Source organism: Sapajus apella, unplaced genomic scaffold, assembly GCF_009761245.1.
Source record: "Sapajus apella isolate SASKATOON/1434 unplaced genomic scaffold, GSC_monkey_1.0 scaffold19, whole genome shotgun sequence".
Lineage (NCBI taxonomy): Eukaryota > Metazoa > Chordata > Mammalia > Primates > Cebidae > Sapajus > Sapajus apella.
Genome location: NW_022436959.1, coordinates 5455533 through 5480419, shown reverse-complemented (window position 1 = coordinate 5480419; position 24887 = coordinate 5455533). Strand labels below are relative to the sequence as shown.

The 24887-nt window shown below is 39.3% G+C and overlaps 1 protein-coding gene and 2 long non-coding RNA genes across 14 annotated transcripts in view; 1 reads left to right on the top strand and 2 right to left on the bottom strand.

Moving 5' to 3' along the window:
* PDE1C (phosphodiesterase 1C) overlaps positions 1-24887 on the bottom strand; it is a 551218-nt gene that overhangs the window by 252978 nt on the left and 273353 nt on the right. The window lies entirely within an intron of this gene.
* Positions 8638-24067, bottom strand: LOC116557218. The gene is made up of 2 exons (XR_004271420.1): positions 15818-24067; positions 8638-9631 (listed from the first exon to the last, which is right to left on the bottom strand). It is a non-coding gene; the product is annotated as an uncharacterized LOC116557218 (long non-coding RNA).
* LOC116557217 lies at positions 13288-24005 on the top strand. Its single transcript, XR_004271419.1, has 3 exons — positions 13288-13384; positions 22550-22554; positions 23993-24005. It is a non-coding gene; the product is annotated as an uncharacterized LOC116557217 (long non-coding RNA).

Genomic DNA, 24887 nt, shown 5'->3' with positions numbered 1-24887 from the left:
AAAAAAAAAAAAAAAAAAAAAGAAGTGGGGAGGGCACAGAGAGAAGGCCATGTGAAGCAGAAGGAAGAGATCTGAGTGATAAGACCAGAAGCCAAGGAATGTGAAGATTGCCTGGAACCACCAGAAGCTGGAAGAGGCAAGGAAGGTTCTTCCCCAAAGTCAATGGATCCTTCCAATCATGGTCCCACCAACACCCTTGATTTTGGACTTCTGGCCTCTAGAATTGTGAGGGAATAGATTTCTGTATTAAGCCACCTGGTTTGTGACAATTTGCTGCAACAACATTAGGAAACTAACCAGGAGTTTAGAATTTTTTAGCTGAAAATAGACTATAACACTTAGAGTTTCCACTGAACATACACACATACACACACATACACAAGTAGGAAGAAGCACTTCAGTTTCAAGACAAACTCCAAACATATCGTCAATGTCAATGCTGATTAAATTAAATGAGCATGAGTCAGAACTATTTATTTAGATATGTTAGATATATTAGATATTTATTTTATTTATTTATTCATTGACGTATTTGTTTATTTAGTGGAGTGGTGTTTTTAAAAAAGAAGGCTCTTTAAATTGTTTATCGGGAAATCCTTGCTAAGGAAACAACCAGCTCTTGATAAACAAATGATTCTTGAGGAAATCAGGAAATATAAACAGAGAGATGTAAATGTGATGTGCAATTCAAAGCATTTACTCTCAGCAGTGCTTAGGAATCAGGACAGGATGAGGGCCCACCCAGCTGAGCTCATCATCCTGCCTCAGCCTCCCTTTTCCAGAAAGTCTGGTCACCTCAGGAGCAATGGAGACATTACAGAGACCTGGAGCTTCTAAAATGGCTTAGAAAGGAAACCACCCACAAGCCTAAAGAAAAAAGAGTGAACTTGGAAAGTAAGAAAAAGTCTCCAGCTGCAGCCTCCTCACGGAGCTTTGTTCTCCGAGTCCTAGCTCTGAAAAGCACCCAGGTGAAGTGAAGGGGCAGGGTGTTGGGTCATAAAATCCTCCCTTCCCTAATAAAACCAACTTATTTAGCATTCACTAAGTGTTTTCCTTTTTTTCTTAGAGAACAATGTTACAGTCTTAGAAGCACACAAAGTAGACTTAAGAGAAGTTATTTCTGGTACTCTCTGTAATAAAATTACTCTGAATGATATCCAATACAGAGCTGTCTTTTGTTGAATTCTCTGGTGCAGAAAACTCTATAATGAACTTTCGGTATAAGCCTGGAATTGGCAGAAAGTGTTATGTGTCTGTGTTGGTTATTCTCTGCTTCCTTGGATCTGTTATTCACCCTTCTTTATGACCCCAGTGTCTGTGGATAGGACATTGCTGGCTCTCTGGCCCTCTGGCTTCCTGTTGAGTTTCTCTTGGAGGCAGATTAGAAAGTTGAGAGGGAAGGAAGTTGGAGTAGACGGGGCACTTGTACACCATCAGAAGCTCACACTGGGGCTGATAGTAACAGGTGGGTTGGTTTGCCTCATAAGCATTATCTTGTCCCCATACCTGCTTGCCCTCACTGTGGCTTCACCCTCTCGGGCCCCCTAGTGGTGGCAACAACCCTCTGCCTGCCAGTCCCTGGGGGCCTCACAAGGCTTTGAATTCTGGCTGCTCTGCCTAGACATGTACAGCAAAGAGCACCTTCATCAACAGCCCTAAGTTAAACCCTTGGGCCTGCCTTGGTTTCCAGCCAGACCCATGACCAATAATGTAATAATGCCAGCATGTGTAAGTCATTTTTAAAGGTTTCCATGTTATTTACAAATCCTAACAACTCAAAAGATGATTTTATCTTACCTGCCTCCTCTATTCCAACTTTACCTGTGCAAATTCTGCCTTATCCTTCAAGGATCATCTTTAACATATTTTTAACTGCACATAGTTTCTCAAACATTTGGGTCTTTACAATTTTTAAAAATTTGATTATTTTGGGCCTTATTGCCTGGTGTAGTGCCATGTGCCTGTAGTCCAGCTACTCGGGAGACTGAGGTAAGAAGATCAGGCTTGAGCCCAGGAGTTCCAGTTCAGCATGGGGACAATAGAGTGAGATCCTGTCTCTTATAAAAACAAATAAATACAAATAAATAATACAAAATAATAATGATATTTTGGATTTTACTTATATTTCCCTTACTTTGCTTTATTTTCATTTGTGGTCAGGTCATATCCTCCTTCTCTGGCTAAAGTCTCCTTAAGGCGAATGACAGAATGGCTGTAATTTCTGTACCTCCTCCCAACCCAGCAAGTAGTTCAGTCCCAGTACACATACTCAGTAAATGTGTGCTGTTACTGCCAGCTACTTATTTTCAATTATTTTTCCACCATCAAACCTGAACATTTTCATAAATATGCATATCAGGTTTTATACATTACATACATACATACATGATATATATCTATATACATACCCTAACCTGAAACTTTTATCTAATTTTTTTTCTTCCATTTGGCCTTTTATATGGACAACAATGAGGTTTTTGCCTTCAGTCAAGTGGTTTCTCAAACACTTTCTACATTCTTACACTCGCATGTCTCCACTAACCCAAAAAGAATTCACTGTCTTCCTTCTTCCCTTTTCCCTTTCAGGAGACCCCATATCATCACTCATTAGAGCTATAGTCGGACTCTGATTGGTTAACTGTCCTTTGCTCTCCCTGGCTACGATAACTGCGGAGACCAGCTCTATGTCTCAGCCATCTCCTGGACAGGCATTATGCCTGTGTTGTCACTTACTACTTACGCAATCATATGGAAGTTACCTATCGGATCCAAAACTCACATTTCATCCATCAACTAGAAAAACACGTGAATAACTTAGTCATTCACCGATTCAATTATTCATTAACTACTTCTTGAGAAATAGGCATTGTGCTGGGCACAGGGAAGGGAGTGAATCTGAAGCAGTCCCACCCTTTTGAAAGAAACTTGTAGTCGGGTAGGGCATGTGGATGGATACAACAGATCACAAGTTCAGGAGTTCAAGACTAGCCTGGCCAACATGGTAAAACCCTGTCTCTACTAAAAATACGAAAATTAGCTAGGTGTGGTGGCGGGTGCCTATAATCCCAGCTATCAGGAGGCTGAGGCAGGAGAATCATTTGAACCTGGGAGGCAGAGAGTGCACTGAGCCATTGCACTCCAGCCTGGGCGACAGGGCAAGACTCCGTCTCAAAAACAGGGAAGGGAGGGGGAGGGGAGGACAGGACAAAAAAGAAAAGAAAAAAAAAGAAAAAAAAAAAAAGAAAAGTAACTACAGTCACATGTGTTATGGAAGACATGGGCATTAGTGCAGGGCCCCTGGGGAGCGCACAGCAGGACCCCTAAACTGGTGGGTTGATGGGTGATATGGGTGGCTCTGTGTCCCCACCCAAATTTCACTTTGAATTGTAATAATTCCCATCTGTCCTGGGAGTGACCCAGTAGTAGGTAATTGAATCATGGGGGTAGGCTTTTCCCATGCTGTTCTTATGGTAGTGAATAAGTCTTAAAAGATCTGAGGGTTTTATAAATGGGCATTCCCCCACCTAAGTTATCTCTCCTGATGCCAAAAGACATGACTTTGCTCTTCATTCGCCTTCCATCATGATTGTGAGGCCTCCCCAGTCATGTGGAACTGTGAGTCCATTAAACCTCTTTTTCTTCATAAATTACCCAGTCTTGGGTATGTCTTTATGGGAAGGATTCGACCAGACTAATACAATAGGAGTGGGCTAGGTAAGACTTCCCAGAAGAAGGATGGCTAAACCACACTCCCCATTCTAAGCTGGGGTTTGATTTCAAAAAAGAAAAAGAAAAATCCTCAATATTTGGTTGGTTTTGAGAATTATTTAAATAATGTCAATTCCAGTTGCAACAGCGGAGAGATACTTTTCGCAACCGAAATTAATACAAATTTGCTTCAATTCTGCTCTGTGTAAAGAGAAATTATCTGCTTTGGTAAGTCTGACTATGAAACTTAATTCAGCTTCTAGATTAAAATATCCTCTGCTGGAGATTCACATACAGCAGCAAGATACAAGAAAAAACTAAATTTAAATTATAATTGTACTGAAAAATTCAATACATCATTGTGATCTTGCAATGAAATTTATTTCATGTTTAAACTACCACATTTTTGCCTCACACAGAAGAGCTTTTACTGGCAACTCCAAGCTGGATAGCAAATGAGAATAGCAAATGAGGTTCTAGCTCCTCAGTCCTCACACTTGACTATTAAAGACAGCTAGGAACACTGATGGAAATATTTTTATTTTTAATGAATTTAACTATTTTAATGCTATAAATGTCCAACATAGATGTCATATGCATTTGAATATATGTTACATACTCAAAGTTAATTTGTAAGCCTGGAATGTGACATGCATCTTCCTGTAGAAATGATAGCTAATTGTGCCTACATTCTCAGGCTAGCCCTCAAAAGTCGATCAAACATCTCTATGGGGAAACATTAGGCAATTGTCAAATTCAGAGCTCTGATGATGTGAAATGAGGTCAGGGCCTTTGAGGCAAAGATTGGAAATGAGATGGTAGGGACAGAGTCGGGTATCTCTGAGCCTCAGTGTGTCTGAGGCTCTCGTGCTATATAAAGGAAAGAGCTAGGCCTCTGGACTCAAACGGACGAGGGTCAGGATTTCAGATTCATCAACTACTACTTCTGTGATCATCAAGAAATTACGTTCTCTTTGCCTTCACATCCTTACCTTCAAAAGGAGAATGGCTTAGGAGCACCGCTAGGATGAAGTAAAACAGCATATGCAATGCACATCTATAATACCTGTGACAGAGCAGGCGCTCAGTAAATAATGGTTCCCTTCCATTACTCCACTGGCTTTCTGCACCTGTTACCTACCTTGGCCTATGGAGAAAATGACCTGTGTTGTAGAGTTGAAGAATTAAATGAAGTATGTGTGTCTGTGTATATGTGTATGTGTGTTGTCTGTACAAAGCCAGTAAGTAGTAAATACATGGCCTAGCAAATAGGAAGAACTCAATAAACAGTGGTTTGTTTTATTTTTCCACTAGTAGCATACTTACCAGACTGCTTCCTTTACCCAGACACAGCCTGCAAAAATTCTGGCACATGATTCTGCATTGTGAATCATTGTGTTTATCATAACAAACACAAAGCTATTGTTTTTATGGCTGATACTATGTTAGATGGTTCCCATTGGTTCCAGAACTCTCTGGGTTAATCTGCAAAAGGGACAGGAAGGCAGTCTGAAGGCATCTGTTTCCGTAAGCTCATTAGCATGGCCTGAAAAACGCCTTGGGTTCAGGGGTGAACATAAAGAGAATTACTTTTTCCCCAGTGGGATCCCATGCACCAGGCCCAAGTCCAGTGGAGAGAAGAGCAGGATTCAGAGGCTGCAGTTTCACAAGGACATCCTGGGTACAAGCAATTGTAGGAGTGGAACACTCCCTGTGCGTGCACAAAACACACATAGCTCTAGCTCAGTGATACCCAAGGGACAATACCAGGAGTCCACATCTGGCCAGGGAAGCAATGTTCCTGAAGAGGATACCAGCCATGATGGTAACAGTGAAGGAGACACCAGTACCTAGTGTTTCCAGGGGCCTGGACACCAGGGAAAGGAGAAAGAGAAAGATTTTCAAAGAGAAAATCATGATTCGTGATCACATATGAGACACTCCTGGGACTTCCCAAATAAATGGGGAAAGACTTTGTTGGAAGGCAGGGATGTGATGCTGAGAACTCAGTGGGATGCAAGCCAGGGAGATGTGAATTCCTTTGATGTAATTCATGTTGCATCCATAGCCTGACAAGGTCTGAAAGAGGGTACAAATAGGAGAGTAATGCCAATGAATAAGTACAGCAGCCCTAAGTCAAGCAAATGCAGTCATTGGGCAGAACTCAGTTTCAATGGCTTGACGACAGAACAGAATAAATGGTTATATTATAGCTGCATAATAATATAGTTCCCTAATATTATGTTATCAATATGAATAAGCATGCCTCTTTTCTAAACAAACACATGCTGAGCCTTTAATTGTTCACTGCCACACAGAGATGATATAATGATAGCTTACTAACACTTCTCAAGATCTTCTGTGGAAGACACTGTATAAATATCAATTATAGTCAGTTGAAGTGTTATTGTTTTCTATTCTGCATTGGCATTTTATATGGAATATAATGAAGTTTTTATCTCTAATCTTCATACCAAACAATTGGCACCTACTTGGGGTACTCTCTAGAATAATTATATTCTGACTAGCTTACAGTAGTTGCTCTGAAAACATTTCTTATGGAAGCTTTTCATAGTCAATAATTACCTTTGTGGTGTCTTTCTTCCAATACATGCCAACACGTACTGTTAAGATTTAAGTGGTTTCACACTATGATAATATAAAACAATGTAAATATATCTCAGCTTTCTCGCAGATAGAGAATCGCTGTGACTTTCCTCCCTATTTGATCATAATGTTACCATTCCTGATCATTCAGTATGAATGTTTACCTCAAGAGATAATTGCTCTTTTCTGGCTAACATTTGAGTCGGTTGGCTTAAAGATGTTCGGAACAAAGCATTCTGGGATAGCAACGGATCAAAGTCCAAGCTTGACTGCAATAAGGAGGGCAGACAGGGAGCCTAGAAGGGCATGGCTGCAGTGATGGGGAATTGTAAATTAGGAGAGAACAAGAAAGAGAGGCACAGAGACAGAGGGCCTATCTCAAGTCTCGTAAGTGATCAACTAGAAAGCAAGCAGATGGATGAATAGCCTCTGTAAGTCTGATTTTTTCTTATTGCACAATATAATAGATATAAAAGGCTTGGGTGTGGAAAATTAAAGAAAGAAATTTTGAAGTCAGGAGTCTCATAAAACCTTGCAGAAGCATAGAAAACATTAGCAAAACACAAACAGCTTGAATTCCAAGATACACAAAATATGAAATACAGTAAAAAATGAATGAAACAGAAAATCAAAAGGCCTAAGCTCTGCTAAAACTTAACCTCGCTTCATGATGTTGACAAGTCTTTTAATCTTTCTCAGTTTCTTCCTCATCAGTAAAAAGAAAATGATGAACTAAAGTGATCTCTTAACAGCAACAACAATTTTTAAAACTGGCCATATGCAATAGCCCTGAGTTTTCCCTTTTGGGGCAGTGTGTGCTTTAAAAAGCAAACAACCCGCTTATCAGTATGTCTTCCCAACAACCCTGTGCAGAAGACAGAATAAATTGTTAACCTCCAACGAAGGGCAACTAGAAAGTGGAAATTCCATGTTGCTACCGAATCAATGCTGGAGTCTAACATATAAGTCCCATTCTCCTGTATTTCCTGAGAGTCACCAAAACAGTAGCAAGTGCATGAAGCCCAAGGGAAGCCATACACAGAGGCAAAGCAACAATCACAATGTGTGGTAGAAATGGTCACAGGTTCCCTGATATGCTATATCTAATTTTATTTTATGGTCTTGAGAAGTCCCCAAATTTCCTAATGTCTTAGTTTTGTCACCTGGATGTGTAATCAATATTCTCAAAACTACCTTTGTCATAAAAAGATGCCAATACTGGCTGGGCACGGTGGCTCATGCCTGTAACCCCAACACTTTGGGAGGCCAAGGCAGGTGGATCACAAGTTCAGGAGATTGAGACCATCCTGGCTAACATAGTGAAACCCTGTCCCTACCAAAAATACAAAAAGCTATCTGAGCATGGTGGCATGCAACTGTAGTCCCAGCTACTAGGGAGGCTGAGGCAGGAGAATTGCTTGAACCCAGGAGGCGAAGGTTGTGGTGAGCTGAGATCGCACCACTGCGTTCCAGCCTGGGTGACAGAGTGAGACTCCATCTTAAAAAAAAAAAGATACCAAAACGTTTTTAAATACTAAAAATTGAAGCATTTCAGAATAAAAAGTACCAGTTTTGAGAGGTAATGTGCTTCATGGAAATGGCACTGAACTTGGAATAAGAAAAATAAAAAAACTGGCTATGAAAGCGGGTTTGCTATCTGTGAGCCAGGTGACCCTATGACCTCTCAGTTTTCTCATTTGATAAGTGTAAGATTTTAAATATACCCTGTCCACCCCAAGATTGCCAAATTTAAGTGAGATTATAAAAGGCATGGCTTTCCTTGAACTATATGTAGTAGGCTAGGCAAAGTGATTTCTTCATAGCCTCACCATAATCATAACTGCAAGGAACCTAATTACTTTCCACTCTCCCTCAGGTCGTTAAGTTTCACAGGTCCAAAAATGGAATCAGGAAACTTCACAAGTTCCCCAGAAGGTGAAAGAATATCTACAAAAGAGGTGAATTCAGCCTGTTTCATAACCTTAGGCAAATCCAGGAAGAGTAACAGCACAATTACAAAGAGTAACTGTTCAATTACCACTCTTACCTGGCTTGTAAGACAACAGGAGAAGGTGTTAACAAATGCTTGTTCACCAATGAGTCCACACTGCAGCAAAATTCCTGGCCCTACTGAAAAAGTAGTAGAAGCCTGTCTACAATAACGTGGGTCCTTACCCATGGAACAAAATACCCACGTAGTCAGGACTGACCATGATAACGCTCATTAGAAATGTTTTCAGTCTTATATTTCACACAGGCCTGTCCTGGAGAAAAGCATCTTTGCTAGTTTCATGTAAATGCTTGCTTCCAGATTCTATTTTAGACATTTTTTTCTCTTTCTTCTTTTTATTCAGAAAGGCAGGGTTTTTTTGTTTGTTTTTTTTCTGAATACTCCCTGTATTCCCATTAACTATAGGTGTAGCTACTGTCCAAGAGGTTCCTAAAATTATACTGAGAAGAGAGGGGAAGGGAGAGAGCCACTGAAGCCCCTCTTGGTCAGAGGTCTATTTTGTGAAATGCTTGATGGACAAGATAGTCAATTATGCAATTTTTGTTTTGAAGACCCAAAACACAAACTTGCACGCCTACCTGCGATGATTCATCCTCCACCACACCCCCTATGCCCAGAAGCCCTGTTTTACAGCAGAGAATATTTCTCCAACATTTTTCCAATTCTACATCTAAATCCATGTAACAGTAAACCGTTTTTTAAATTATGTTTTAAATTACCACGTAATTATCATATTATGCTACTATTTTTGCATCAAGTTTTTTGTTGTTGTGCTTTGTTTGTTTTAGTCTCATTCCCTCTAGATTTTGGCTTTGGGAAAAGTGATTGAATTGCCAGTTCCTCACGGGCAAGAATAGATTTTCTACTCAACTTTGAAATTCCCCAAAGAACCAAGAAGAGTTTTATAGCTACACAGAGTGAATGCTGCTGAGAGCTGATGGGCCAATTGGTCTCCTAGCAAAGGGCACCAAATCTTAGAATCAAAACAAACAAACAAAAACCATCAGTTCTGAACTTTTATCACCCTCCAGGCCAAACAAATGCCTTTGAATTTGTTCATGGTTTCTGGCTGACCCATATTCCCTCCTTCCATCTACTTGAAGTACAGGCTGCCGATTTAGAGAGTAGGAAGACCCTTGGCAATGGGTGCAGGTGCCAAAAAGCATAGGTTTCTTGGGCAGCATGCATTACCCCGAGAGGGACATCTGTTTAGCAGGAAGCTTCCACTATGTGCCAGCCTTCAGAACCATCTGTCTCTTTACGCTTCCGGACACACACACACACACACACACACACACACACACTCTTCCATGCATCCACTGGGTGTGAAAACCAAGTTGAGAGATAGAAGCTGCCAACATAGGTCTCCCTTGTAGCAGAGCTTGGAGGGGTGCACGATGAAGAAACGTTGTGATTATTCTATGGGCTTGGTATCCCTGAATGGAGGAAAGTTTTCCCACCCCACCGAAACCCCTCCAGCCCATCCCCAAGCTAGAACAGCAACTCATAGGCCTGAAAGACTTAATAAGATCACTCACAATGATCTTCAAAACTAAATTTCAAGGCAATAACTCTGATACAAAGTCTTCAAACACTCAGAAAAATGCCTCTCTTCAAACTGCTTTCTTAAGGGGAAATTAGAGAGGCAAAAGGGAAAGTGTCTTTTCAATGGGTGACCTTTTAATTACAAGGATTGGTTGATCTGATGAGGGGATTAGAGAATAAGGTCAGTGAGACTAAGGTCACACAAGACAGACACATGCAAGCCATGGGCTTGGGGCCTTAAGGGGCTTGTCCTACTAATAATGTCTGTCTGTGTGCACATGCAAGCATCTGCACACATCCATGTATGGAAGAACAGGACATAGATCCTGTTGCCTAAATGGATCCAGCATCTCTCTGCTGCTTCACATTGTCAAACTGACATCCAAGATGTGAAATCTGTTTAACTGTTTGAAAAAAGTTATAGTGATTTTATAATTTATATCTTATTTTAAGAAATATTTGAAAACTCAAGAGGCAGGTTAAAAAAGAGAAAAGAGAGTAATAAGAAATTCTGAAAAGAGGGAGATGATAATACCAGATATCAGAGACAAGAATTACTGCAGTGAGCACTCAATCTGGCTCTGCAGTCAAGAAAAAAGAGCATAATGAGAAGTGACATAGTCCTCACCATCGAAGAAAAGAGAACATTATCAGTATGCAGAAAGATAGGTCTCGCTGGACTGAATTTTAGGAGAAATTTATTGCACAGAAATACAGAGATGGACTGATAGGTGGCAAATATTGACAAAACATTAAATAACAACAAATAGAGTTTCATGAAGCAAGTCAACACAGAAGTTTTAAAGACGGGCTTTTTAGTAGACGTGACTGGGTTCGAATTAGGAACTACAACATTGGACAAATTACTTAAGCACATCAAGTTTTTAATTTCTTACCTCTAAAATGGAGGTGATGGTACACACCTCTCAAGGTTATCATAAGGATTAAATAAGAAGGCACAGGTAAAGGATCTACATAGTATCTGGCTAGCAGACGTATAAGAAATGTTGGCTCCACGTCCCATCCCTCACCCCCACTCACAATGGTTATATTCAGGTCTTTTTGTGGATAGAACAGAAATCAGAGACCTAATGCCCTTGCGGCATTTCCTCAGAAAGCGTAGGTACTACAATAGTTCGAATATATTGCCAGCTGGATGCAAGAACAGAGCTTGGAGAACCTGCGGGGATGGTGGCTGGCCTGTCTCTTATACTGGCAATGGTGTCAACACAATGAAGGGGTGTCAAGACTCAGCTATCTGGCAAGTAGTTAAAAGGTAGATGCTCTGTTGCTCATCAAAGATAACTTCATGTTTGAGACACCCATTGTCAAGCAGTGGTATTAACATCCTTTGAGTGTCTCACCCAGATAGTGGACCATCCCACCTCCACAGAGAGGGTTGGATGATTGTTAGCTAAAGCCATTTCTTTGTCTCAAAGAAAACATTCATGTGACCCTCTCAAATACTTAGACAATGATGAATTGAGATTCCAGAACTCTGTATCATAAAGCATTGGAGCATAATTTGAACATGGAATAAATGAGAATAAATGTTCCTTACTTTAAAAACCACAAAAAAACGCACCTCTATGTGGCTGTTAGAAACATCTTATTTTTAATAGCATTATCACCAGATGGAAAAATGAATGCATGCATTATTAGATGGATGATGGATGAATAAATAAGTACCAATCTATTACCACGTCTGACTCTACTGTTGGCCTCTGTGCATATTTTATGTCCAGCAAAGGAAACCAAAGGTAATATACTTAATGATCATTGTCAATTATACTTGTACACATCTAGGTACAACTATAAGTTTGTATTAGTGATCCATAAAAGAACTGTTAAACTAAATAATCCCACATAATCAGGTGTATGGTCCATAATACAGTTAAAGGAACAGAAGCAGAAAATAACCATTAGAAGAAAAATTATGGTAATTTAGTCATCATATACATCATAATTTGAACATAACTAACAATTTCATTAACACAAAAATTCTAATACTAAAAGTTATTTAGCTAAATAAAGAATTAACCAAAATTTATTTCCACAGCCAAAATCTAGCCCCTGGCAAGTTTTATAATATCTGCACATTTTTTCAAATGATGAAAGCAAATCAACAGCACCAAGCCAAATCAACAGTTTAATTACAGAAATTCTGTGCAAAAGCCATATCAACCAAGCAGGTCACGGCCAAGTTTGCTGTGTCACCTCCTAAAGACTGGGGTCCCAGAAAAACTTCAGATCATTTGCAAGTACTGAAACATGAAGGAAATGTTGTGCTCAGTAACAGAAGAGCCGATATATTTGGAGAATTTTCAGAAGCTCTTTCCTATGTAGACCCTTTCTCATCTTCCTAAAGACACAATCATTCATTCACTCAATATTTCCGGCTTGCTCACTGTATGCCTGGCACTGTGCTAGGCATGGGGGAGGGGACAGTGGTGGGCAGAGTCATATTGGACACAGGTACAGCCCTTCTAGAACTCACAGACATTCTCAGACCTAAGCATAAATTCAGGGTACAGTCCTATGGAAGTAAAGGGCTTAGAATCAAAATGCAGATACATTAATACGCAAATGTCCTCTTTATAAGAACATGTCACAGGTTGCATATGCTCAAATTACACTTGGGAAAATGATCCAACATAACTGACACACTCTATTACAACTCTGTTTAAACACCTATCTCAGGGTCCCACAGCCAGAGAAAGGGCAGAGGAACTGTGCAACACCATGCTCAGTAGAACCCCAGAGAGCCTGGAAAAAGCACCAGAAAACTGCAGGACCCAGCTCTCCGACCCTGAAGCCACTTCACACTCAGCTTCAAGAAAAGCCCCATACAACATTGATAAATTATTAAATTTCTTGATTGCATGGCAGATCAGAAGCCACGAGTGAAAGGCACTCCTAAACGGATATAAAAACACCTTCAGGCAAGGGACAGATGAACTCAAGGTGAGATATCAACCTTAAGACATCACATGTTTTTTACATTTTTCCATATACAACTTCAAAACATTTACAGTGAGACATGCCTTAAAATTTTGGTAAGGTAAGGAACCCTCACACACAGAGCAGTCATGAGAGAAACAAATCATTCAGCAATTATTTACTGAGTTCAACAGCTGAGCATGGCTGTTGCTGGGGAAGAAAAGCAGATCCCAGGAGTGGTGGGAAGAACAGGCACAAGCACCTCCAATATAGAAAGTTTCTGTGCAGAGGCAAGGAGTTAGAGGGGAGAGTTGAGAGAATCAAATTACAAAACAGTTCTGCCGCTTTCTACTTCCTACGGCATGAATTTGATAAGCTGCTCAGACCCTCTGAGCTCCCATGTTCTCATCTGTAAAAAGGGCAATACCCACTGGACCCCTTCCTTACACCTTATACAAAAACTAACTCCAGATGGGTTAAAGATTTACATATAAGAACTAACACCATAAAAACCCTAGAAGAAAATCTAGGCAACACCATTTAGGACGGAGGCGCAGGCAAGGACTTCAATGAGTAAATTCATGCAATGAGCTCAGAATGGTTGGTGGCATCTGGCACATACCGTAGTGAGAACTCAAGACAAGTCAGCTCCTATTATTACTATATTCCTGATGCTATAAGAGGGAGACAAGATGGGAAGGTTTTGAAGGAAGAATAGGATTTTATCAGCAAAAGCTGATGAAGGAGACGGCATAGACATGGAGCAAAGGGAGAAAGCACAGAGGAGGCAGGAGAGTGGTCTGAAGACTCAAGCCCATGATGGCAGCCACACCCCCTCATTATCTGTTTCTGCTTCATTCAGTTCCCGAGCTACTCACAAATATCTTAGAACCCTCTCACCAGCTCAGACACAGCAAGAGGAATGAGAATCAGAGCTTTCTTCATGGGGAAGGTGTCCAAGATGTGCCCCGGACATGCACATGTCCCATGAGACTCTTTATAACCCCAGCCTTGCCCATTACCACCTCCAGCCTCCATTCTCTGATGGGGATGTCTGGTATCCTGGAATCAGAGCCCTTTTCTGACGTCGTTTAGTTCAAGCTCCAATACAGCCCCCACACCAGTTTATATGGAATATCTTTACTTTTTAAAATATATTTTTGCTTTTACAGAACACTTTCACAGGACATAATTTTTAAAACCCATCCCTGAAAAAGACTACTACTTGCTATCAAAAATAAAAAGGTCAAAGTTGATCTCTCCATGTTTGTGTGCATGTACCTGTGTATCCGTGTGTGTGTGTGTGTGTGTGTGTGTATGTGTGCGTGCGTGCGCGTGTATGTGTGTAAGTGTAGAGGTTGGAGACAGCAAAAACACTAAGTGAAAAAACAAGGCGTAGAATTGTACATAACATAATTGCACTGTGTAAAAGAATGGATATGCATATATGTCAGCATGTAAATAAGAATTCTTAAAGAATACAAAAGAAAAAATTTATGGTGATTTTCCTTTGAGAGTAGGACTGAGAAATCAACAGTGGAAAAAATACGAACTTTTCACTTCATGCACTTTTGTATCCTTTAATTTTATACTATGCACGTGTACTATTTTAAAAGCTGTTTTTAAGTGAGTTTTAAAAATAAACAAAAAATCCCGTATCAGGAGTTGATTCTAATGCCTAAATAAAAGTATGTATTTCTGATACATAGTAAGTTACTGGTAAGTGGCAGCTGCCTACTGCACCGATTATTATTTGTATTTTTACTGTGTATCTAGGTTATTTATGTGCATGAGATCTTCCCTGTGAGGCTGTGAGCTCCATGAGCACAACTTCTGTCAGGGCTGGCCCTGGCATACACAGTGTTCATACCACTTCCAACAAAGGAGTTCATCACTGCAGACTTACTTAACCAACACCCACAGGAAAGAATGACCTGCCCAGCAACCCCATCAGTGAGGGAGTAAATGTACACTTATCTCTACTTTGCAAATGAGGAAAGTGAGGTCCAGTGGTGTCATATAAAAAAGTAAAAACATTAGGGAAAGAACTGCAACAAAATTCAAGTCCCAAGGTTCCAAGGCAGAACTTCCCATCAGCAAACATTAAAACACAATAGATCTGGCTGGGCACAGTGGCTCATGCCTTAATCCCAGCACTTTGGGAGGCCAAGGCAGGTGGATCACTTGAGGTTAGGAGTTTGAGACCAGCCTGGCCAATATGGTGAAACCCTGGCCCTACTAGAATACAAAAATTAGTCGGGCATGGTGGCAGGTAGGTATAATCCCAGATACTCAGGAGGCTGAGGCAGGAGAATTGCTTGAACCCAGGAGGCAGAGGCTGCAGTGAGCTGAGATCACACCACTACACTCCAGCCTGGGTGACAGAGCAAGACTCCATCTCAAAACAGAAAAAAAAAAAAAAAATAGATCTGACTTAGTGCTGAAGACTAAGACAGACTCTAGTGAAAACTGCAGTGGGGACTACTAAGACATGAGCTTTCTAAAACAGATCAATAACATTATTTCATTGTACACACATGTATGTAAATTTCTCCCCTGAAACTAATGAAGTCACCCTAGAGGCACACACGCATGTTCATGGATTCCAAACATGAAGACAGTGAAAAAAATAATCACAGTCCTAAATATCTACAGGGAGCACACACAGGACAGTCCTGCTAACCAGCACAGAAGCAGGAGGCACCATGGTGCTGGGGGGCTGACAGCTGAGAAGAGTCACCTAGTTGAAGGTAGTCTCCTCCACATGACCTTGGGCAAGTTATTGATCCTCTCTGGGACTCAGTTTCCTCATCTGTGAAAAATGGCATGATCCAGGTACCTACTTTAGAGAGTCCACTTCGGGGATTAAATGAGAGTATAGGTGTAAAAAGTAATTAGAACAGTGCCTGACATAAAAGGCCCTCGACAAATGTTAGTTGTGTGGTTTTTGTTTCCAGTATTATTAAACAAAAACCATGGCCAGAGAATAAACACACATACACACACACATACACTAGCTCCATCCCAACAATAATTATTTGCCACCTCTTATGATATTTGGCACAGATTTCTATTATACTATTTAAAATATACATTAAAATTAGTGGTGTGCAGGTCTGTCCCTCTTCCTTTGAACTGGGTATTTCCTGAAACCAAAACAGGTTCTTAATACCTGGAAAGTGCTCATATGTGTTTGTTAAAAATGTCAACATGGAATGAAAAAGTTTAAATCATTTAGACTAACAGAGTGATAACTACAAGCAATATTCTGAAAGTTGAAATTCAGTTTCTTTTTGTTGATATCCTTTTACATAGTTCACCATAAAAGTAATATCTGTAAATAAAGCTAACTTATGCTCTGAGGCCTACTAATACACTAAATCATCGGCACTGTGGCTTCTCTTGATGGTCATTCAATTTCATTTCTGTAAAGTTTAAGCCTGCACATTTGAGCAAAGGAATTAAATTCACCAAGGAGCCCGGCCTACCACAGAACTACTCAGAGATCCAATCAACAGCTCCTCTCTGTAATAAGGAAATGTAGACTCCGATTAATAAGTGCAGTTGCTGGAATCAGTTCTTCTTCTCACAGATTAGGGTGATGGGGCATCCATGAAGGAATTGACCGTGAAAACTCTAGCTTATTTCCAGAAACGATGGTAGAATTCCATGAGTGAAGTAACTACTACTTTAATATCTCTGCCAAGTAGATGGTGAGATTGTGAGCTCCAAGAGTACATTAATCACAAACCTTATTCTGTTCCTGTATAGTGAAATCATATTTGTCCTCACATGCAACTGTGTGGTTCAAGATAAAACACTGTATAGTAAAATGCTTATTGTCTTTAAATGTAAGTTCCATCCATCATGGAGGCCAGACTCATTCCTTGCCTAAAGCCAGTAATATGTCTTTTGGATGAAGTATAAACTTTGGGAGTTAATTACTTCATTACATGGCATGGCCCATCCATTATAACAACATGGCCGTGACTGGATTCAGCTATTGTAGTCATTCAATCCAACCTCATTTATAAAACACAGTTTGTGCCTACTGCCTCTACAGAGGCCATAGAAAAATGGTTCTAGAAGCCATTTATTCATGTTCTAGGAACTGTGTACTGAGTGCCTACCATATGCTACGCACTGTTTCAGATGCTGTGGTTACTGAAGAAAAGAAGATAGAAAAACATTTTACTCTTATGGGGTTTAATACATATGAGAGGTTAGTGAGAGTAGACAAAAAATAAACAACTAATTTCAGATAACAATTTATTAAGAAGAATGAAGAAGGCCTTTCTGAGGAGATGAAATGTGAATCATGCAAAAGGGGCATCTGTGCAGACTCTCCTCTGTATAGAATGTAACGTGGCTGCTCTGTACGTGTGTATGTGGAGCTCTGTAGAAGCCATATTGATCAGTTTGCCAGAAAGCCACAGCCAAGACAGGTAATGAGGACTTGAACTCAGTTCCTTGCACCCAAATCTCTGGATCCCAAGATCACTAGAAAGATCTTGTCAGACCCTTGAGTGCAGTTTAGATACTTGGAGAAAGCCTCAGTTGTTTTATTGCCTATGGACACAAATGGCACCCAAGAAACCTGAGAAAAATCAATATAGCAAATTAGACTATTTGGGCCTCTCATGATCTTACTAAAAATGATATCTCTTCTCTAAATTTCACCTGAGGTGGAATGAGCTACAAAGGCCTAGAGAAGGCAACCAAGGAGTCCACAGACAGGGTAGAGTCTTAACTGCATACAGGCCACTGGTGTCCCCTCCTCCTTTCCTCTGGCAGTAGAATACTCATTTCATCACTCATTATCAGACCATGTGCTTAGAGAAGACCCTACTCCAAGCTCCAAGAGGGGAAGCCTAACCCAGACTCGGTCAGTGTGCACACTGAGCATCCCTTCTCCAGGAACTGTTAAGGGATAAGCATGTGGCCCAAGTCCCATTAGTCCAAGTGAGTCCTGGGGTTTTTGCAAGAGTTACTAGAGACTTTTTTCCTGCTGGATTTGAACCTGGGTTCTTGTGAGTCCTAGCTGTAACAGATAAACCTGGCAGAGAGCAAAGCCCAGGGATGTAGGAATATGGAGTAAGACACCTGGTCTTCATGCCTTCATCTGAGCTTCTGGATCAACCCACACCTAAATCCCATATGCTCTCAGATTCTCCAATTCCTTCATTAATACATTATGTTTTTATTTCTTATACTAATTTAAGGATTTTCTAACACATGCCACAACAGTTCAAGTATACATACTAGGTAAATTCTTTTTAATACTAAATTATTGAGAACAGAATACACTTCTTAACATATTTGAAGAGCCACTTGTAGAGAAATCTAGATTGTTAGTAAGAGAAAACTGATGTCTCTTCTGATTTCCACGAGGTGATTTCTTTATTTGATATATATTATGTGTTCATATTGGTGCTAGCTCCTATGGAGGAAGAAATGGATAAAACATTGCCTCCCTGGATTCAAAGTACATATCCTATAGCCTAGCACTGTTACCAATCTTTTACTGATCTATAGCACTTTATTTGCTATAGAGCACTTTTAAAATGCTGAACTTCAGGTCCACAGAATTGGACTGAATTGACCAAAACCCCTGGCCATCAACTCTCATCATGACTCCATGAGTGGTGTCTTTTGATCAAGTGCCCACTCATATCATCTCATTTCATGTTCACAACTGGATAAAAATATCGAGATTCTGAAAAATCACACAAACCTCACCAGATCCAGAATTTTAACTGTGTTCTTCCTTTTCCCCCTCATCTGCCTCTTAATATAAGTGTAAAAGAAGGGGTTCCTCCAATCACACTAGAAGGAGCTACACCCAACTGGCTGGTGTGTTTGAAGGGTATCACTAGAATAGACTCTTCAACACTAAGCATACATCCAGAGTCTTGGGGTTGCTTCTCGTCTACTGCTAATTTGGCATTTTAAAATGTGCTCATTTTAAAGAAGCTGTGTAAAATTCAGAATCTGCATTTAGTACCTTTTTTTTTCCTGCACACACTGGTAGTTACAGACACACTTAAATGTTCAAGCCAGACTTAATCAAATTCTTCCAGTACTATAAAAGATATCTTAAAGTATTCTTGAAAAATAATTTTTCAAAAGTCACTTTTTAAAAATGTCATTATTGTCTTTCTTTAGTAGCATTTTCTTTTTGCAGATCAATAATAAGTCTATTATTCCTTTCCTGGTTCCACTGGTTCTAACTGAAAGTTCAAACAGGTAAGAAAAGGCATAGATGTTTTATTTGTTTAATCTGGAAATAAAATCACCTAAAAAAATACCATTTAAAATTTTGCAGGTAATTGATTTCTACTTCTTTACCTGAAACTACTCTCCTCTTGTTTTCTTGGCATATTAATTTGGTGAAGTAGTTTCACTTTATAGGAACAATGCTCTCCAGAAGAATTAATGTTTTCTGGCATTGGCTGATCAATTTGAAAAAAAAAAATTGTCTTATTTTTCATTAAACAGAAAATCCTCCTCCACACTATATAATTCAAGGAGGGGGTAGAATATATAAAATGTCCTTTTACAGGAAAGAAATGTTTCTACAGTGGTGGATGTTTATAGCGGAAATAAGCCATTGCTTGTGTGTCAGATCCTTCAGACACCACCAGTAGACCTGGGTCAGAGGCCCTGTATCCAAAGAGGACTCCACTGCCAGGCCCATCACTTACAGTTGGTACTGGCAGTACAAGATGCAGTGATGCCACTTCCCTTAGAAGGATAAGAGCTCAACGTTGGAATGTTTTTCTTCTACTCATCGGCACGGCAGGAGACAAAACCGTGATGAAATTCCATAAACAGGCAAGTTGGGTATGTAAGAGAAACATGGTTGATGCTGCAAAAGAGCTGCACTTGTGGCCAACAAAGGTGAGAAACAGAGAGAAATTGTGGCCCATGAAGTCACTAAAGACAGTAAAAAAGAAGGGTGCCATGATGCAAAGTGATCCATCTATGGAGTCAGCCAAGGCAGATCTAAATCTTGGCTCTGCCACTCTCCAGCTACAATGCTCTTTAGCAAGATAAGAGCCCAGCATCTGGCATATTAACACTTCAGTTGTAGAGGACTCCCTTCCTCCCCAGTTCCATACATTTTCTGTGATGCTCTTTGTTGTAATCATAGTCAGTCCTATGTCCTACAAGATTTATCTTAATTTTTATGATATTCAAGGGCATGCATCATGACTAAATAAGTGAGATGAAATTTGGAATTCCATAAGCAACGTATCTTTCATTAAATTAGATTAACTAACTCTATTAGGACCCAAAAAGGTCTTAAAGACAGAACTTATCTGACTGTGTCAGAGTCCATTGCTTGCCATTTTCTGTTCAATACCACTGTCTGCACATAGGCCACGTGTCCTAAGAAATAAGGTTGACCCTTGATGCTGCTGTTAGATTTAAAAATAATAACAAATAATAAAATAAAATAAGCTTGACCCTCAAAAATGTCTCACTAACTCTTTACTCCAAAGAGCCACCTCAACACATCTACCACACTGGCCTCCTAGCTCTTTTCTAACAAAACTTCAGCCCACTGATTTTTAAGATATTGTAAATCAGATCAGTTTTACAATCCCAGCTCTTGTGGCTGGGGTCAGAAATATGACTAAAGGAGGCCACACAAAGGAATCACATGTGTAAAACATGGGTTGAATTATTTTTTAAAATATCATAGAGGCTTACTATGAGACAAATCATCCAGCTAGCTGACAATAGATATAATGTTCAGCCACTTCAGGTGTGTGCCTTTCTGCCCACACTGTATTTATTTGCACACAAATACCACCAATGTCACCACCACTGTCACTAGTCCCAATTAGCCTTATTGCTTTCCATGGCATTGAACGTAACTAGTTATTCCACATATTTTACTTTTTTACTTTCTTTATCTTATGCCTCATTCTAGTAGCATGGAAACTCAAATAAATCACTGATTTGTTTATTTTTCATTTCTATACCCTCAATACCTAAAATTGTACGTGCCACAGGACAGACATTCAAAAAATGTTTGTTGACTGAATGGCAAGTTCTAATATTTTTTGAGACATTCTCTCTAAAAAGACTATCATGGGGAGTGAAAGCTAATATAATAGGAGTTTTAGAACAAAGGGTTTCAGAGAAACTTTTAAGATAAATAGTAAAAATGTGTATCTACAAACAAAATAACTAGATATCAATTCAAGCACGGTTTTTGGTCTTGTTTACGCCATTCCTTCAATGAATACTTACTGCAAACACCCCTTTGCAGCTGTCTGCTATAACCCTGTAGCTATTCAGGCCCAATCTACCCATGAGCAACATGCTAGATACAAAAGCAGCTATGGATGGTCTAGTGGCATTTGCGTCAGGCCCCATGCCACTACCTCATTGGCTTAGCTTCCAAACCGCTGCTATTTTAGTCCATGTCCATCTAGTTTCTGCCTCTTAACCGTCTCCCATTTTCATCACAGCTTATAGCTTCTGAATTTGTTGGCTTGATGCTACTTCTAGGCTTGGCCTTTACTGTTCAGCAAGATTTCTGGGTCAGGCATATCCCATTAGAGATCCTTTCCACACATGCGTTCCTTGGGTAGAAAAAGCAACTCTAGGTCCAGTGTCTGATGAACTACACTTGGGTGCAAGTGCACCTACCAGGCCCACCTTGGTCTCCACTACTGGGTTCAGATATTTAAACCACAACACTATTTCATAGGTAACCAACTTGAAGACATATGAAAAACTGGATCAAATAAATTGAAGGATACCATAAACTGAAGGATATGTCACATAAAATCCTATAGGGCAGTGATTTCCAGCCTGAGCTGCAAGAACATCTAGGGAACATGAATCGTTATTGCAAAGGAGTTTGTGAATTCATATGCACACCTGCACTGTTAGTGAACTGAAAAAAAAACAAGACATGACTATATAACATGACATACACTTTGCTACATTTCAGCATCATACAGATGCTACCATGTTTTATCAAACACAATCATATTGAAATGTATTGACTAAGTCACAAAACTTTTTTACATTATGTATAGATCAAAAGATATTAAAGGTCCAAATGAAGGGTTCAAAAATATTTTGATATCATAAGACCAAAAAAGCCTACAGATTCCTCCAAGTTAGATAATGATGAATAGACTCTTAACCAAGATACAGAATAATGCAAGGTTATGGGGAAAAATATGGCAAATTCTGCCCAAAATAAAAAATCAGTGACTAGATTTATCCTCCCATAAGAAACAATCTAAAAACATACAATTACATAAAACAATGGCTTTTAAGAAGCTGGACATCATGCCGCAAGGAACGGGCAATGAAAGTTTGCACCAGAGACATGGGAAGCAAAGGCAGGGAGCCCTGTAGTTGCCACAGCTTACTGCCTTGGGAAGGTTTCCAGGGCTCAGTCCAACAAGAGTAACCCAGGTGGAACCCAGTGAACCCCGAGTCAGGAGATGGAGTTGAGATTCCAGGAAGATCAAGGTAGCTAGAAGTCACAGGACAGCATACCTGAGGGGGGAAAAAAAAGAGCTACATAAAGAGAGCTAAATAAAGAGATCTGCAAAGAATCCTACTTATGTATCCAGCTAAGTAAGGATGAATAGATGCATGCAAGAAAGACATCGCTGCTTTTGTACTACAACATCTGAGTGAGTAGTTACCAGGAAGACCTTGTGGTCCTCAAGCCAAAAATGTACTACCTTGTTCTTTCCAGAGAAAAAGTGCCAACCTGATCAACATCATACTATTCGTAAAAGCCTGAATGCGTTCCTTATAAGATCAGCAATGAGAAAAGGATGTCCCCTCTTACTACTAAAATTCAACATTATTATCAAGGTTGCATCCAGTGCATTAGGCAATGAAAAGAAAGAAAAGGTATGCAGATTGGAAAAGAAGAATTAAAACTGTCTTTATTTATAGACAACGTGACATTTTATGTAAAAAACCTCGTGGAATCTGCCAAAAAGCTATTAGAACTAATTAATCAGTTTAATAAGCTTTTAGGATATGAGATCATGATATAAAACTCAATTCTATTTCTGGATACCATAAATGAGCAATTAGAAGTTGAAATTTAAAAATAACATCTATAGTAATATCAAAAATCTGAAAGGCTAATAAATCTAACAAGAGATTGTCAAGACCTATATACTGAAAACTAGAAAATATTGCTGAGAGAAAGTAAAGAACACCTAAAATAATGTTGAGATATACCTATATTTATAGGTCAGAAGACATGATATTGTTAAAATGCTGCCTTCTCAAATGTATCTATGGATTCAGTACAATCCAATTGTAACAACTGACAAACTGATCCTAAAATTCATATGGAAATGCCAAAGCCCTAAAATAGCCAAAGCAATTTTTAAAAAGAACAAAGATAGGGGACTAAAACAACCTGATATGAAGTCTTATCATAAAACTACGGTAATGAAGGCAGATTGGTATTAGCATCAAGATAGACAAATAGGACAATGGAGCAGAATAGAGGGTCTTGAAACAGATGCACATGAATAGAAAACTAATTTTTAACAGAGGTAAAATAGCAATTCAATGGAGAAAGAGAATCTTTTTAAAAAATGAGAAGAAACTACTGGATTTCCATATGTAAATTTCCATATTGACTTTCAAACCATACTTCCCACCACACAAAAAATCAACTCAAAATGGATCATAGACCTAAATGTAAATCCTAAAACTATAAAAGTTCCAAAAGAAAATGTAGAAGAAAATCTTTGTGACACTGTATTAGTTTTCAAAGTCTGCCATAGCAGAGTACCATAATGCAGGTGGCTACTAAAACAGAAATTTATTGTCTTACAGTTATGGAGGCTAGAAGTCCAAAATCAAGGTGTCAGTAAGGTTGGTTCCTTCTGAAGGCAGTGAAGGAAGGACGTGCTCCAGGCCTCTCCCCTTGACTTGGAAATGGCTCTCTCCGCCCTGTATCTTCACATCGGTCTTCCCTCTGTACTTATCTGTGTCTGAATTCCCCCTTTTTATAAGAACAATGGTCATATTGGATTAGAGTCCACCCTAATGACTTCATTTTAATTTGGTTACCTCTGTAAAGACCCCATCTTTAATTAAGGTCACATTCTGAGGTACAAGGGGTTAGGATACCAACATCTTTTTTAGGTGAACACAATTAACCCACAACAGACACCAAAAGCACAATCCATAGAAAAAAACAAACTAATAAACTTAACTTTATTAAAATTAAGAACATATGTTCTTCAAAAGACAAGGTTAAGAAAATAAAAAACAAGCCACAGACTGCAAGATAATATTTTTAAATCGCAAATCTGATAAAGGACTTGTATCTGAAATACACAAAAAATCAAAATTCAGTTTAATAAATTAACAAATTTTAAATGAGTAAAAGATTTAAACAGATATTTGACTAAAGAAGACACAAAGGTAACAAGCACATGGAAATATGCTCAACATCATTAGATGTTAAGGAAATACAATTATTAAGTCACAATGAGAAACTACTATTTATCTATTAGAATGGCGAAAATTAACAAGGCTGATTGTGCCAAGTGTTGTCAAGGATATGGTGCAACTAGACCACTCATATCCTGCTGATGGGAATGTAAAATGGTATAACTTTGGAAAAAAGTTTGCCAGTGTCTTAAAACATTAAATAAGCAGCTACTATATGATGTAGCCATTCCACTTTTAGGTATCTACTCTAGAGAAGTGAAAGCCTATTTCCATATCAAATCTTACATATGAATGTTCTTAGCAACTATATTCCTAATAGCCCCAAGGTGAAAACAACCCAAATGCCAGCCAGCAGTGAATAAATTAGAATATTGTGGTATGTAAGCCATGTAATGAACTAGTATTCCACAATTAAGGAATGAACCATTGACATACACAACAACATGGATGACTCTCAAAGTAGTCAACTAAGTGAAAGAAGTAAGCTACAAAAGAATACACTATATGAATCTGTTAATTTCATATAGCTATAAAAAAATACCTGAAGCTAGGTAATTTCTAAAGAGAAGAGGTTTAACTGGCTGATGGTTCTGCAGGCTATACAGGA